We start from the raw sequence: 18,079 nt of genomic DNA on the forward strand, positions 1-18,079 counted from the left end.
TAAGAAGGAGGGAATGAAAGGCTTTTATGACAATGCCTATCCCTCCAATCCCCCTAAAACTTAAAACCTAGACAGAAATCAACTGAAGAGAACTCCTAAAAAGTGTGATGGGGCTGCTAAAGTGTAGTTCTCCACAATGATGGCTTCTGGTAGGAGGGTAGAAAGGGAAGGACTCAATTCTATTTAAGGGGCAGGCCACCGATAGTTGATCATGCTCCAGGGAGAAGATATATTGACTGAGTGTTCTGTCCTGTCCAGTTCCCACAATAGTTAAGTCCCAAAGAAATCACACAAAGGTCTAAATTAATCATAAACTCATTTGCCCAGTATCTCAGGCTCTTTTTATTAACTAATTATTATAACTTGTATTAGCCCATATTTCTTGTCTATGTTAGCCACGTGGCTTGGTACCTTCTCCAGCAAGGCAGTCACATCTTGCTTCTTCTGTGGCTGGGTCACAATGACAGATTGTGCTTCTCTCTTCCCAGCATTCTTGTTGCCCCACCTCTACTTCTTTCCTGGCTACTGGCCAATCAACATTTTATTAAAATAATAAAAGTGATAGGATAAAGGACCATTGTCCTACAGCACATCTAGGTAACACATGTTGATTTTTTTCCTTATTTTTTATTCTTACTTTTATTTTTAGTTTTTGGAGGAAGGAGAGATCAGAAGGGTGGGGATGGACTTGGGAAAGACTGGGAAGTGAGTGTGATTGGGGTGTGTGAGGTAAAATTTAAAAATGCTACTTATAAAAGAATACATGGAATTAACATTATACAGACTAAACAAGTTGTAATTTTGCATTTACGATTATATATTCGTGTACATGCATGTGTGTGTATGTGTGTATAACAACAATTAAAGGTGAAATAGGCCATGAATATTAAAGAAATAAAAGGGCAAGCACATAGTGGAGCTTGGAGGAAGAAAAGGGAAAGTGTAAATTTTGTAATTATATTATAAATCAAACAATAAAAGAAATGATTACAAAGTAAAATGCAGTAGAAAGCATCACCAATAGACTTAGACAAGCAGAAGACAGAATATGATGAATGGAAAAGGAGATGGATTGATGACTACATTCAAGTATTAATAAGAAATTAATAAGGAAATAAAATACACATACTGAGGTGCGACAAAGGACATGGGGAAAGAAATGTACCTGTATACTCCTGATGAGGACCTAAACTGGCCACCACTGTGAACGAAAGGATGAAGATTCCTCAAAAATTAAAAATGGAACAACAAAGTAATCTAAATATGTAACTACTGTGTTGTAAAGAGGGTGCTTGTTAGTTCCAGGCTGCTCAGCAGCTCAGACCCAAAATAAGCACACAGAAACTGTATTATTAGCCGGGCAGTGGTGCGCACACCTTTAATCCCAGCACTCAGGAGGCAGAGGCAGGCGATCTTTGTGAGTTAGAGGCCAGCCTGGTCTACAAGAGCTAGTTCCAGGACAGGCTCCAAAGCTACAGAGAAACTCTGTCTCAAAAAACGAAAAAAGAAAAAGAAAGAAAGAAAGAAAGAAACTGTATTATTTAAATTACTGCTTGACCTATTAGCTCTAGCTTCTTACTCTCTAACTCTTACATCTTAATTTAATCCATTTCTATTATCTCCATGAGGCTGTGGCTTACCAGGAAAAGTTCCAGCTGGGACTACATGGCTTCTCTCTGACTCCGCCTTCTTTTCCTCAGCGTCCAGTTTAGTTTTCCCTGCCTATCTCTATTCCCCTATAGCTATGCTATAGTCCCAAAGCAGTTCCTTTATTAACCAATGATATTCACATCATAAAGAGGGGAATCTCACATCACCACTGCATATGTTCGTTTAAGATTCTATGTTAGCATACTGAAGAGATGCTGGCATGCTCATGTCTATTGCTGTGCTATCCATAATGCTGAAGATGTGGAACCAGATTAGATGCTCACCAACAGATGACTGACTGGAGAAAGTACTTCCTTTTTTAAACTTTCTACATCTATTGACTTTGTGTGTATACACATGAATGCACACATATGCATGCTATGACTCACATGTACAGGTCAGAGAAACAAAATATTTCTTCTTCTACCTCATGAGCTCCATGTATCAAACTTAGGTCATTAAGCTTGATGGTCAGAGTCCTTACCCACTGGTCCATCTCTCCTGTCCTATATTTGCTTCCTTCTTCAAGCCTAAAATCTGTAGCTTGATGCCACAATACTTATTGAATTCTTTTTATTTTTCTCACATTTGTTTGATAAAAATTAAACTCTATTGTCCAGAAGTATAAATACTTTTCTATAGACACTGTTTGGATAGATGAATTCACGGATAACTCAGAAACCTAAAGAAGAAAAATTATACTTGGCAAAATTTGTTCTTGTTTATTCAACATTCCCCATAAAGAGAATGAACAGCAGTGGCAGAAATCATGGTTATCTTACCTGTTTGGGCTTAGAGGAGGAAGCAGTGCAGATATGTAGGTAGGGGAAAAAAAAGAGTTTCTGCACCAAGGAAGAATGAATCTTCTGTTGCTATGGAAATAAAGCAATCAAAATTTATTTTTAGCATGAAAAGTAAATGGCATCTTTCTAGTTATCAAAAATTAACACTGAAGACAGATTTATTTTCCCATTTTTTTCTTTTTCTTTATTTTTTCAAATAAAACACAACAATTGCATTCTCTCCTCTCTCTCCTCCTCCCATCTCTTCCACCTCCACTCTTCCCCAGATTCACTGCTTCTCCGTTTCCCTTCAGAAAAGAACAGGTCTTCCAGTGATATCAACTAAACATGGCATTAGAAGATACAAGACTAGGCATAAACCTTCATACCAAGTCTAGACAAAGCAACTAAGTAGGAGGAAAAGGGCCCCATGGACAGACAACAGAGTTTGAGAGCCCCACTGACACTGTTGGGAGTCCAACAAAAACCCCAAGCTAAACAACCATGTATGCAGAGAGCTTGATACAGACCCATGCAGGCTCCAAGGTTGCTGCTTCAATGTCTGTGAGCCCCTATGAGCCCTGCTTAGATAATTCCATAGGTGGTTTTCTCATGTTGTCCTCAACCCCTTTGACTTCTTTAATCCTTCATTCCACTCTTCTGTGGGGTTCCATGAGCTCTGCCTAATTTGAGCTCCCAACAGTTGCTGGAAGAAACCTCTCTGATGACAAATGGGCTGGACATCAGTCTATGAGTATAGCAGAATGTCATTAGGAATCATTTCATTGGCTTTTTTATCAGTCATGTTTTTTTTTTCTACCCTAGCTCTCTGATTTATCCAGATTCCAGATTCCTCCTACTTGGATGTCCCATTCAGACTTAATATGAAGGTATATGGCTAGTCTTATTACATCTTGTGATACCATATTCAATTGATATAATTTGGAGACCTAATCTTTTCTGAAAAGAATAATGGATCTGGGGGAGAAGGGAAGTGGGGACAGGTCTGGAAAGAGGGGAGAGAGAAGAGGCTGTGGTTGGGGTGTATTATATGAGAGAAGAATAAATAAAATAAAATTGTTTTCACTGTATTTAATATATTTCTTTTTAAATTTAATCTATTTATTTTTACATCCAAACTAGTTTCTTCTCCCTCTACCCCCAGCTACCCTTCCACACCTCAGCTCCCCCAGATCCATTCCCTGCCATTTCTTTTTCAGAAAAGAGAAGATATCCAAGAGAAAAACAGGATAAAGCATGATATAGTAAGACAAGGCAAAAACCTTTATATCAAGACTGGACAAGGGAACTCAATAGGAGGAAAAGAGTCTCAAGAGCAAGCAAAAGAGTCAGAGATACATACATTCCCTCCTACTTTTAGGAGTCCCACAGAAACACCAAGCTAACAGCCATAGCATACACATGGAGACACTGGTGAAGATCTATGCAGGCCCCATGCTTGCCTTTTCAGTCTCTGTAAACCCATGTGAGCCATGTTTAGTTGATTTTGAGGGTCTTTTCTTGGTATCCTCCATCCCCTCTGACATCTATAGTCTTTCCTCATCCTCTTCCACTGTTTTATAGTTTCCCAGGTCTCCAAGGGGAGAGACCCAATTGAGACCTCCTATTTAGACTCCATCTCCACATAACAGACTGTAGGTACTGAACTAATCCAAGATAGATATTTTCAAAATACCTTGACTTTAAAATTTGAATCTAAGGACATGATGCTTTGGAAAGGAGTTTCTTTTCATTATGTGTAATTTTGTTATCTTAAAGTTAAAACCTTCCTTTTTTTAAACAGAAAAAGGGGAAATGATGTGGGATTTCATTGGTCAATAAAGAAACTGCCTTGTCCCATCTAATAGGGCAAAATTTAGATAGGCAGAGTAAACAGAACAGAATGCTGGGAGGAAGAGGAAGTGAGCTCAGATGCAGGGCAGCTCCTCTCTGATCCAGACACGATGAAGCAAGCCACCAGGTCAGACATGCTGAATCTTTCCCAGTAAGCACACCTAGCGGTGCTACACAGATTATTAGAAATGGGCTAAATCAATACATAACAATTATCCTAGAAGAGGCTAGATATAATGGGCCAGCCAGTGTTTAAATGAATACAGTTTGTGTGTTGTTATTTTGGGTATAAAGCTAACCATGTGGGAGCCCGGAGGGACAAAAAACAGGCCCGCAGCTCCTACTACAACCTGCTCTTGTCTGATGCTGGAATAAGCCTCACTTATGATGGCTGGGTAAGGCACCAATCTATGAGTATAGCAGAATATCATGTTGAATTTCTTCACTGTTCCTGCTTTGTTTTGTTTGCCATTCATATTTTGAATGGGCCAAGGCAGTTTCTTTATTAAATACAAGTAACTCCTCCATCAATATTTGACTCTACCCTAGCTCTTTGACCTATTCAGTCTTCAGTTCCAGGCCATTTGGGCAGTGTAAGGCATGGAATCCTTCTTGTGGCATGGGCCTCAATTTAAACCAAATTTTGCTTGGCCACTCTACCATATATGTCATCACTATTGTCCCAGCACATCTTGCAGGCAGGACAGATTGTTAGTTGAGGTTTGTTTTGTTGAGTTGGTGTGCATGTTTTTCCTTCCATAGCCCAAAGTGTACCTTCTCTCACCAAAGATTCTGGAGTTTAGGGGTGAAGACTCATGGCCTTATCAGCTCAATCTCTCTATGTTAAATGAGCAGAGTGGAAGCTGTCCTCAGCAATAGGTCCCTGCTGTCAGTTTTCAGAAGGTAACTTTCTGTCCTGGCATCAGTATGGGTTATTTAGGGATCGCCACAGGACTTCTTCAGCCAACTAACTAAAGGTAACCTAATCACACCACTGGAAACCATGCATGGCTTCAGGTGATGGCTGATTCAGACTGTTATATTCCCTACTGCTAACATTCTTCTCTAGGATCACCCTTCTAGATTCCAGGAAGTTTCCACTGCACTAGGTTTCCACACTGCCTCCCAAATGGCCCCTATTCCAACTGTTTATTCCCTCTATCCCTTCACCCACCTGACACCTTCACTGAAGACTCCATCCATACCCAGCCCACCCTCAGTATCTATTCTATTTCCCCTTTCCAGGTCCATTTCCCCCACCCCAAGTCCCTTCTCCTTACCTAACTTCTCTAGGTCTATGGTTTGCAGCTTAGTTATCATTTACTTAAATGCTAATATTCATTTATAAGTGAAACCATACCATTTTGTCTTTCTGGGTCTGGTTACGTCACTCACTGTGACTTTTCTTTAGTTGCATCCATTCACCTGCAAATTTTATAATGTAATTTTTAACAGCTGAGTATTAACCATTGCATTAATGTGCCATATTTTTTTCCTTTTTTATTAAAGAAAGCAAACTACCTTTTTCATTATGTATATCAATCCAAGTTCTCACTCCCTCCCCTCCTCACATTCCCTCCACTTACCTCCCCCACCCCACTCCTTATCCACTCCTCAGAGGAAGTAAGGCATATTGCTTTGGGGAAGGTCCAAGGCCCTCCCTACTATATCTAGGCTGAGCAAGGTATCCATCCAAAGAGAATAGGTTCCCAAAAACCCAGTAAAAGCAGTAGGAATAAATCCTGGTGCACTGCCAGTGACCCCTCAGTCTGCCCCAGCCATACAACTGTCAACCACAATTAAAGGGACCGGTTTGATCCTATGCTTGTTCATTCCCAGTCCAGCTGGTGTTGGTGAGCTCCCATTAGCTCAGGTAAACTGTTTCAGTGGATGAACCCATCATAGTCTTGATCTCTTTTCTCATATTCTCACTCTTCCCACTCTTCAGCTGGACTTTGGGATCTCGTTGCAGTGCTCTGATGTGGGTTTCTGCCTCTGTTTCCATCAGTTGCTGGATGAAGGTTCTATGATGATATTTAAGATATTCATCAGTCTGACTACAGGACAAGGCCATTTGGGGCACCCTCTCAATTGCTTAGGGTCTTAGCTTTGATCATCCTTGTGGTCTCCTGGGAATCTCTCTAGAACCAGGTTTCTTGCCAGCCCCATAGTGGCTCCCTCAATCAAGATATGTCTTTCCTTGTTCTCATCTCTGAAATGAGATTTTTAGGGGATGAAATTGTGTATTTAAAAAAGCATAAAGTGTGGGGTGGTAGTGATGCATGCCTTTAATCCTAGCACTCAGGAGGCCTCAGTGAGCCTGACAGAAGAGAAAGTGGAAAGTAACCTTCAATTCACAGTCACAAGAGACCACTTCATAAATATAACCCTAGTAGCACAGACATTGAGAGCAACAATAAATAAATGGGACCTCCTGAAACTGGGAAGATTCTGTGAAGCAAAGGACACTGTCAATAAGACAAAAAGGCAGGCCGGGCGGTGGTGGCACACGCCTTTAATCCCAGCACTTGGGAGGCAGAGGCAGGTGAATCTCTGTGAGTTCGAGACCAGCCTGGTCTACAGAGCTAGTTTCAGGACAGGCTCCAAAGCCACAGAGAAACCCTGTCTTGAAAAACCAAAAAGAAAAAAAGACAAAAAGGCAGCCTACTGAATGGGAAAAGATATTCACCAGCCCCACATCAGACAAAGCGTTGATCTCCAAAATATATAAATAACACAAAAGATTAGATATCAAAATTCCAAATAATCCAATTAAAAATGGGGTACAGAGCTAAACAGAGAATTACAACAGAAGAATCTCAAATAGCAAAAAGACACTTAAGGAAATGTTCAACATCCTTAGCCATAAGAGAAATGCAAATCAAAACAACTCTAAGATACCATCTTACACCTGTCAGAATGGCTATATCAAAAGCACCACATTTTTTTTTTGATAGGGTTTCTCTGTAGCTTTGGAGCCTGTCCTGGAACTAGCTCTTGTAGACCAAGCTGGCCTCGAACTCACAGACATCCGCCTGCCTCTGCCTCATGAGTGCTGGGATTAAAGGTGTGTGCTACCACCGCCCAGCTGCTCCACATTTTCTTTATCCATTCTTCAGTTGAGGAACATCTAGTTTGTTGTCAGTTTCCGGCTATTATGAATAAAGCTACAATAAACATAATTGAGAAGTGTCCTTCTGAGAGGATGGAGTATCCCTTGGGTATATGCCCAAGAATGGTATAGCTGAATCTTGAGGTAGATCAATTCCCAATTTTCCAAGAAACCACCTTGAAAACAGATTTAAATCTGCTTAATCAACTGGTAACACTTGACTTTAGCAAACATGGCTTTGCAAAACAAGTGAAGGCATGATAGTGCTTCATAGTGGTTCTTCACCTGTCTCACACTGCAGCCTTCTAACACAATTCCTCATGGGTGGTGACCTCCAGGCACAAAATTATTTAATCTTACTACTGTATAACTGTAACTTTGCTACTTCTATTAATCATAATGTAAACATCAGATATGCAAAATGTCTGATAAGTGCCTCCCAAAGGGGTCACAACCCACAGGTTGAGAACCACTGAAATTAATCTGAGTGCTTGACAAGTAATAGCCATATCATGCTATTAATTGATAAGAAATCACTCGTGTCTAAAATTCTGATACTATGCTTAGAGAAATAGTACTTGACAGGCATAACTCAACTGCTTAAGGAAAGAGCAGTAAGGTTCTCTCTTTCTCTCTCTCCTCTCTCTCTCTTTGTGCGTTTGTGTGTGTGCGTGTGTGTCTGTGTGTCCGTGTGGTATGTTTCAGATGTCAGATGGTACTATACTCCTTTTATAAGGTTATATTTTAGGAAAATTCACATTATCAAATCTTTACTCAAAAAATGGTAAAATTTTTTTCTTTAAATTATACCTCAATCTATTAAAAGAGAGAATATTAGGGAAAAAAGTACAGTCATAAGGATGAATGTTTAAAATTAAGATGATTGCATGGAACACTGACTACCAATGCTAATACACTAGCAGCCCCTAGATACTTATATAGTGTATATATATACAGCATTCAAAGAAACTTACAAACTTCTGATATATGTTTGATAATGACATTTTAATAGTAAGTCTTGAAGATATACAATACATCACAGAAGAAAGAATGTAAGAGTCAGAAGGAGATGGTGAAGCGTTATGGAACACTGTCTTCTGTGTATGACAAGCCATTCCATTATAAACAGTTGTGATCAGCTATACAGGCTCTTCACAAGATTGGACTCGTCCATTTCTTCATGAAGAAAGAGGTACTCACCAATTATACACCTCACGTGGGATATATAGGTAGTTAATGTTAGCTAACAGGAAGAGACTCATGAGTCTACAACTGTCACTAAGGATATAGATGTAGTTAATGGTTGATGGGAAAAGGGAAGATATTTTTGTAATATAGTCACTGGTAAACCACTCACATTTTTGTAAAAGTTTCTCACAAAAGTTACTACAAAATATGAAAGACATCTGAATGGAATCACCAAACAACAGGGGAAAGAAAGTCCTGGTAGGACATCATTCCCTGCCAAGTGAAACCTCCAGTGCTGAAATGGGTTAACTCTAATTGAGTTGTTGGCCAAAGAAGTCCCATGGAGATTCGCCCTCAAACAATTCAGGCTATTGCCAAGGCTATTTGTTGCTCCCCAAAAAATGATGGTAAGGTCATATTACTGAAGACAACACCTACATATCCAATTAAACATGCCAAAGCCATGTTGATGCCTAAGTATTTTTCACCTGTTAAACAGTGTTCATGATGTTGGATGTACTCTGCATGCTACCAAAGGAGAAAAGTACACACCAACCAAGGTACAAACCCTTTGATATACATTGTTGACCTCTCTGCATGATATGATGGTGTATGACATGAAATTTGATTCACCAACTATTATCTGATTGGATTTAAGGCCCATTTTGTGAGATGAAATCTATGTGTGAGTCTGCTCCTACTGTGGCTACATGGCTTTTCTCTGACTCTACCTAGTCTCTCTCTTTATCTTTTCCAGCCTGGCTATATTCTGTTAAGCCATTGGCCGAAAGCAACTTCTTTATTAGCCAATAGCAATAATGCATATTTATAGCATACAAAGGGGAATCCCACATCAAAACAGCGTGATACGAGTACACATCTATTGAAATGGTTGATACCTAAGAGAATGACAGTGCCAAATGATTTCAGGGATGTGAGACAAAAACAAGTTCACCAAAAACTCATTCACTGCTGGTAAGAGTCCAAAGTGTTCTGTATACATTGGGAAAGAGTTTAACAAAACATTCCAGTTATAAATAGTCATCCTGTGATCCAGTTATCCCATCCCAGGTATTCTCCCAAACTTCTTAAGAGCTCATGTCAACATACAAGTCAGTCTATGATATTTGTGGCAGTCCTATTCATAATTGCTCAAAACAGCCAGCAACTAAGAGATTATTCAAAAATAGAATAATAAAAACAGATGTGACCTTGAGGAATATTATTTTGAGGAAAAATACAATGACCCGTCAGTCCATAAACCTGAGAGAACCTTAACATGTGCTTGCTAAGCAATGAAGTCGATCTGAAAGGATCATGCTGCATAATCTCAGCAATACAAGAGTTGAGCTATAGGGGAACAGAGGTAGGTGGGAAAAACTGAACTGATTGCTGGGAGAAAGGAGGAGGAGTCAGAGAGAAGCCATGGAGCCCTGCTGGAGACAGATGCCAGAACTTTAGCCGGTAAGCCACAACCACGTGGCAATACACAGATTAATAGAAATGAGTTAAACTAATATGAAAGAGCTAGCCAATAAGAAGCTAGAACTAATGGGCCAAGCAATGTTTTAAATAATATAGTTTCTGTGTAATTATTTCGTATCTGAGCTGCCAGGCAGCCAGGAAACAAACAAGCAGCCCTCCTTAAAACACTGCTTGTCCCATGAAACTATACTAAGGAGGAACATCACATTACATAATAACCTTCTGACTTTTTCAGGAGATATAGACTTATTCAGAACAGAGTGGAACTTAATATAAACTGCAGAATTTAGTTTATTATAACAAGTCAATGTTTTAGTACACTGGTTGCAGTGTATCACATGATAACAACAGGGTATTAATGCAGAAATCTATATCATATATGGCGGAGGAGAGAGAAGTGAAAGCCTGTCCTCTTACCTGTTTAAGTCCGTTGAATATCTAAAACGTCTAAACAAAGAAGACTATTAGTCCAAAGGTAAATTTTAAAAATGAAACTGTGATAAAGTGACTTACCCAGGGAGAGCAGTTCTGAAAAGTTGTCCAATCATGTCCATGAAACTATTAAGATACATTTAACTCCTTTTCCTCATCTCCCACTTCTAGCAACCTAGCCTGCCTGTCATACATGCAAACAAAGCAACCTCAAATTAGGATCTGTCTTTAACTACCCAGCGGCTACTTAGCTCATCCTCTGAAACCAGTGGGCTCTGCATCCCTCCCTGGCACTCTGTGACTGGAAGCCCTCTCCAGGAAGAAACTTCCTCTGACTTGGTGTTCCCATTCCTCAAGTCGCATAGCATGCAGGATGTTTATTCAGCCTCTTTCAGTAGATTTTTGCTATTACTGTTGCTTCTGTTTTCACTTATATGTGTAAGTATGGTGTGTGAGTGTATGTGCTCATTTGTGAAGTAACCGAAGGTTGAGTTAGGATATCTTTGTCAATTGCTCTATACCTTGTTTATTGAGGCAGGGTCTTTCAGCTAGGCTGGCTATCCATCTTGATGTGGAGTAACCTGTCCCCAGTTTCTAGAAACTGGAATTAGAGGCACCTTTCAATCCTACTGGCATAAACATGGTGTCAGAGGTACAAACTCCCATTCTCCTTATTGAACCACCATCTCAACCATCAAGAGTTTTGTTTTGTTTTATTTTTCAAATATTCTTAACAATTTTATATTTTCCTCTTGTATGTGGAAAATTTTAATATTAATCTTTTTATCGTAACCAAATCCATATGTCTCTAGAAATGCACTTTTATAAGTCTTTATTTCTGTTGAGTTGATAATTGAATTGTATACACTAAAAACATTAAGACACAAAAATTTTTGTGCCATTGTGCAAATTAGAAATAATGATCAGTTAATGTACCGTGATATTGACAAAACAGAAATGCATTGTAGAGCATATTAACCACATTTAATATTTTATAAATTATAACAATTTTTAAAGCAGTGTTTATAAAATGGCAGAATTTTCTGCCTACATTGTATCCGTGGTGACAACAATTTTGAGAGTTCCGTGAGGCATCCAAGTGTCAAATTACAAGCTGCTGTATTTTCAACTAGATTTGTTTGCATTATTGTTGGTATTAAGCTATACATTTAATCTCATATGTAAAACTTTCAGTTTTTCTTCTTGAAATATAGTTATCTGAAGTATCTCCTTTTTCATTGAGAACTGAGCTTTCCATAGTATCTCCATCCCTAGTCTAGACTTATCGATAGTCTGTTTCCTCAGGCCCAACCTTTCTCTGTCTCTCTGTATGTCTCCCTCCCTTTTTCCTCACAGAGAGAATGACAGAGACAGAGAGAGGCACAGATGCATATACATTCCCAATGTATATTTTCCTATGAAGGTGGAGACTAGGCAATACTTTAGAACCATTTAGATCAAGAGACAAGCTGTGCAGTTCTTTTTCCTTGGCCCCTGTTATCAACATCACCCTCTGGAACAGTAATCAGTCACAGATGTCCAATAAGAAAATTCACTTATCTCTCCAATATTTGGCCAGACCATAGGACCATGACCAGGGTTAGTATCAGAGTGCAAGCAAAGGAACACATTAGAGAGGTTCCTAAACTTTGATTATTTAGCGCTACTTCAATGCAGGGTGTGTATTTGCTCCTCTTTCCACACACCATGTATAAGACCGGGATTTAGAATAAGAGACTATTGTGAAATCTGCCCACATATGCACATTCTTGCTCACTAACCTTATGATGTGGTTTCTGATGTCTGCATTGTCCATGAAGGTATTTTCTAGTAAATATTTTAGCAGTGGCCTAGACTCCTTATAAACACTTACTTTGCTCTGGTTTAAGTGTATGAGGGTCTTAGAAATCAGCAAGCCTATCAATTTACACTTAACGTTACTTACAATAATAAGGAACATCCTTATAAAATAATTGACTTAAAACTTTCTGAACTCTGATGAGGAGCTTTGAGACACCAGGCTGGTTACTAGGGCCAGTAACAGAATTGGCTCACACGACACACCTAGAAGAGAAAATCATCTAAGGTGCAAAATCATTGCTTTAAAAAAAAATTCACTGCATTCATCTCATGGTGTACTGCAGAGAGGACGTCAAATGTTCTAGCTCCAGAGGAATCTTCACGAATCAGAAGTGCATTGGTGAATCGTACTTACCAACTCTAAAGTGTGTTTATCCACAAAGGAGCCGCACAAGTGGTGGCCCTGAACAAGTTAAAGATAGATAAGAACATTTCATTAGTGGAGGCGTGACTCTGCTTTATTCAACCACCGTCTGCTCCATTTTTATATGTCTAGAGACTGAAATTTTAAACTTAGTTTTAATATCCTGCACAGATGCATGCGAGATTGCATTGGTGCCAAGAAGTGTCACACTGCTTTGTTATGCAGTGACCTGACAGTCATTTACACCCAAGGAAGCACATGTCTGTAGAGCAGTCTGGGGAGTGAGAAAATACTATTTTTCTGTCCTCCAGGTGGTCAGTGGAATAATACATTCTGATTCATCTGTTGAAAAATTATTTCTTCAAGAAATTTTATCCTTCTGCAAGCAATAGAAAAATCTGAGTTATGTCAGACAAAGTTATATAAAGTTAGCCAAGAGGGTAATTAATTTCAAAGGTTGTAATCCCATACTGTTACTCTTAGATATACAGATGTGATCTGGCCAGAGCTTGTCCTAACCCATCTTTGTCTTTGGATGAAATAATGACAAGAAAATAAAAAGTATTTTATTTATGTAAACTCTCAAGAACTCCACATTTACCAGCTTATAAAGGGAGGGCTATGTAGTGATACGGATTTCTTGACCACTTAAATCTAGGATTATCTGGCACCCAAAGATCAAGCTTTCAGATTTTCAGAAGTAGGCTGACCCAGATCTTGGTCCTTTGTCAATGATTCAGTGAATTACCATAGTTACATACACTACCTTCTTTCTACTTCATGATATCACCAAGCTTTCTTCACCTTAATGTCTGGGTAAATTATACACACACATACACACACACACACACACACACACACACACATTCCTATGAGATATCAGATGATTCAGTGGAATTCTAGAAAAAAAACAGTTGGAACATCTGATTCTAATAGAGAAGCAAGAATACTTCTACATAGAAACAAAATATCACCTTCTGATAGAGCAATGTACCCAAGAAATTAGAGGAAGTGTTTTAATGCAGTCACAGTAGCTCCTCCAGATTAACTAAAGATGTCACTGAGCAGACATCTCCCGCTCATTTGAGTGTCTAATCATGAGAGCTGCCCATGTGCGCTGCTGAACTTTCATTCCAGCCCTGCAAACCCCAGGCAGCTCTGGCTGTCTTCCCTAAGGACTACAGTTATTGCTATTCTGGTATTGTCACTATTTTTAAACATAGACTGATATTTTTCCACCACTGTTGAAGCAAAAATTCACTGTGACTTCAGTGCCTACTGCTATGAATTTCCTAGTAAACGTGGCCTTCTCAGACAGAATTACACCTGTCATACACCTCTAAAACACATTATGTCCCTGTAAGTATTTATTCTATGTCCTCATATACCTGGGTGCATATTTTTGTTTATGTCTGCCTTTAATTTAAACTGCAAACTCAGAGGGTAGAGAATGTATTTTCAATTTTTTTTTTCATTTCTGCAAACACCTTGCAATGCCCACTCACCTACCTGGTTTTTAAAGACATACTTGTGGAATTATTTAGAGTTGATTCAGAAAAAATACCAATAACTCATCCTTAGTAATAAACAATGAGAAACAAGTCTTGTTAGTTCTTTGCTTCTAAAATCATGAGCTCTATCCATTAGCTGTGAACTTACATCACAGTTTAAAACTCATCCTCTGCTTTGAAATTAGAAATAAGTTCACATTTGAAAAGATTTCATGAATGCTCAGGGGCATTTTTCTGGAAAAATGATTTTTGTGATGACCTTAGGAGGTATTACTTGAAAACACTTATATTTTATGTTTCAATTATATTAACTCACATGTAAAACCCCAGGGAAGTAACCAAGTGATATTTTGTGACTTATGAGACTCGGAAGACACCTCTGGCAATCCACATAAAATATATCATCAGCATGATCATGGCTGCTCCTGGAGTATGTGTTATTCTTAAATATGAGCTGAGAGTCCCTGTTGTTTATACCTGGAGCTTTATCCCATTCCCATTCTCCTGTACCCTAGCTCTATACTTACAGCACTGCATAACACTAGTAGGAGAAGTCCTTCACCTGAAGCATCTTGGGAAACAGTTCAGTAATGTGATTTTCCATAAACTTTATTGAAACTATGCCCCCTAAAGTCATATGTGTTTAGAGCTAAGTCTGAAAGAAAACAAAATGTTATTTGGGTAAACACAAGTGCTGTCTTCACAAAAGAGTAAGGGGCATTATGCATACATCTAAAGAATAATCAAACATATTTTATCTGCATTATATGTATTTAGTAGATTGCAGGTGCCTACTTTGCTAATAATAAATGGCAATAATCTACTCCAGGTTTTTTAAGATTCTATAATAAACTTCTTGCTTAGTTTTCAGTGGGGTTCACCAAAAAAATCCAATTGTTTGGTTACAGAGGCAGATTAATCCATCTGATAAGGAAAGGAATAGTGGATCATATAGGGAGTACTTGAGTACTTATTTAACCTTCACATGGCTCTGTGGAATCCTACATATTACAAGTGTAGAAGCACCACAGCTTCCAGAGTCCAGAAAGTTGCTAGAGAGAGATTGATCAGTAGGCACGAAGTCCTGGTGAGTGAATCAAGAACACTAAAATCTGGGATTTTATTGAACAGTTCCCAAACTATGATTAACAATATAGTATAATGGCTAAAGGAGGGGGGATTTTAGAATCTTCTCATTAAAAGAAAAGATAGATTTAGAAGATAATTAATTTTCTAAATACCTGTAATTAATTATTATTTAATTTATTAACACACAATACTGTAAACCATTAATAGATCAGATATTATGCCAATAGAGAACAGGATGAAACCTTTTAGAACTGAATAAAAATAACTAAATTTACTAGGTTGTGTTAAAGTTTCTATCACTATGAAAAAAACATCATGATCAAAAGATAAAAATGGTTTACTTCCTCTTACAACTCTCAGATCATATTCTACCACTAAGTAAAGTCAGAGCAGAAGCAGAAGTTATGAAATAATGCTGCTTGCTTGCTTGCTTGCTTGCTTGCACATTTTTTGCTCATCCTGCTTTCTTACATCACTCAGGAAGCCCTACTCTGCAAGGAGCTAGGCCCTCTCACATTAGTCATTAATTAGAAAATTCCTCTACAGACTTGCCTACAAGACAATCTAAAGGACGTGTCTTCTCACTGGAGGTGCTTATCCCAGAAAACGCTACATTGTATCAAGTTAACAAACAAAACAAGATGATCTTTTATTTGTTTATTTTTTATTTGCTTATTATTTTTTCTGTATTTTATTTAGATGGATTTTACTGCCTCTTCATGCCACAGATCAGATTCCCATAGCTAATATTGTATGAAAACCATTTATGATTTCCTACTCTGGTGATTTGAAAGAAAATAGACCACATAGGCTCATAAGGAGTGGCACTATTAGGAGCTGTGGCCTTTTGGGTATAGGTGTTGCATGATTGGAGGAAGTATGTACTTAGGCTGGACTTTGAGGTCTCATACTTTCATGCCAAGCCCAGAGTGGTATTCTCTAACTTTTGCCTGCTGTCCAGATGTAGAACTCTCAGCTCCTCTCCAGCACCATGTCTGCCTGTGTGCTGCCATACCTCCTGCCATGATGATAATGGATTAAATCTCTGAAACTGTAAACCAGCCCCAATTAAACATTTTCCTTTATAAGAGTTACTGTGGCCATGATGCTATACAGCTACTTCACAGCAATTGAAACCCTAACTAAGACACCTGCAGAGAATGAAAGCTTGTCTCTGAGGACTTGGCTTGTTCTGTTTGTCAGCTTTGGGTAACCGTAACAAATTGTCTGAGATAATCAGCATATAAAAGAAACGGTGTGTTTACTTCATTCTCTGGAGAATCAACTCAAAATTTATGCAAACTTGCTGCACAATTTTGACAGAGGACAGGTACTTCCTGTGAGTTAGTAGGACGCAAATGAGGCCTGTGTGGCCTAAACCTATCAAGAGTGTGCCCCTCCCCAGGAGCATATGAACCTTTAATTTGGCCCTATCTCCTAGAGTTTCTAACACACCAATAACATCATTCTGGGGGTCAACCCTTTAAAACATCAGCCTCCTGAGGGCATATAACCTGGGAAGTATCAGACAATGAAGTAAGCACATTTATAAGTTAGCATTCTCAATCTTCCTTAAATATTTAATTACATCATTTCAGACCATGTTTCCTCTCTCCTACTATTCCTAGTTACACCATACCCAAGGGGTGTAAATGGGAAGAGTAGAAGAGCTGAAAAGGGGTGTGAAATGTCCTATACTTCTTTAACTGTTGTCATATATATATGTATGTACATATAATATACATGTATATATAATATTATATATACATGTGCATTTCTAAATATATGTAAATACAGCCTGCTCAGTCCATATAATGTTACTGTATGGACATGTTTTCAAGACTTAGTATTTAATATTAGATAACCATTTGCAGGCTTTTCCCTTGGGAAGAGAACTTCTTCCACCCTCAGCTTTCTTGGTTTCCTGTAGTTCTTTGTTTAGTGTTGAAGCCACATGAAGTTTCCCTTCCTTGTTAGCATGACTATTGGCATTATCCTTGTTGCATAGGTGGTCGCAATGATGAGACTTAATGGGTGTAGCTTCCTTTTCATTTCTAGGAGGTGAAATCAAACATCAAATTTCTTGTTCCTCTGACTCTTTTTATCTTTCTCCTTCCTATTCTGCAATGATACCTGAGTTTTATAAAATTTGTGTTGTGCACCCCACAGTCACTTTTTCTCTGCATTATGGTTTGGTTGTGGATTTATATATAATGGTCTCTCTGTGGCAAACGGAGATTCTGTAATAAGGAATGAGGTCTATTCTTATCTGTGGATGTATGAATCAATATTTAGAATGTAGCTAATGATTAAGCTGGTTTAGTAAAGCAGTAGTAGTAGATTCTCTTCTAAGATCCATGACCTTACTAGCCCTAGGTAGTTTGTTTTGTTTCCTGTACCAGACATTACTTCCAACTTATTGATCAGGTCCTAAATCTGATTATAGAAGTGCTTGTTACCACCAAAGTATTCATGAAATTATTGCAGTGTTAGGGTAATAGTGCCATGTTGGTCATTGTTGTAGTTAATAGATCACAGCTGGGTAGGACTGTTGGTTGCTTCTCTCCTTTGTAAAATTATGTGGTATCCCCTGGTACAATGAAAGCTAGGCCTCAGGGAAAAGGCTTTCAGATCATAACCAGCTAGGATCATCTGGGTCCTGTGTCCAAAGTGCATAGTGTCTTCCAGCAATAGGAATCACCATCCACCTTTGAGAGACAATCCAAGGAAACAGCAGCAGCTTATATTGTTT

This window comes from Chionomys nivalis, chromosome 4 (assembly GCF_950005125.1).
Source record: "Chionomys nivalis chromosome 4, mChiNiv1.1, whole genome shotgun sequence".
NCBI lineage: Eukaryota > Metazoa > Chordata > Mammalia > Rodentia > Cricetidae > Chionomys > Chionomys nivalis.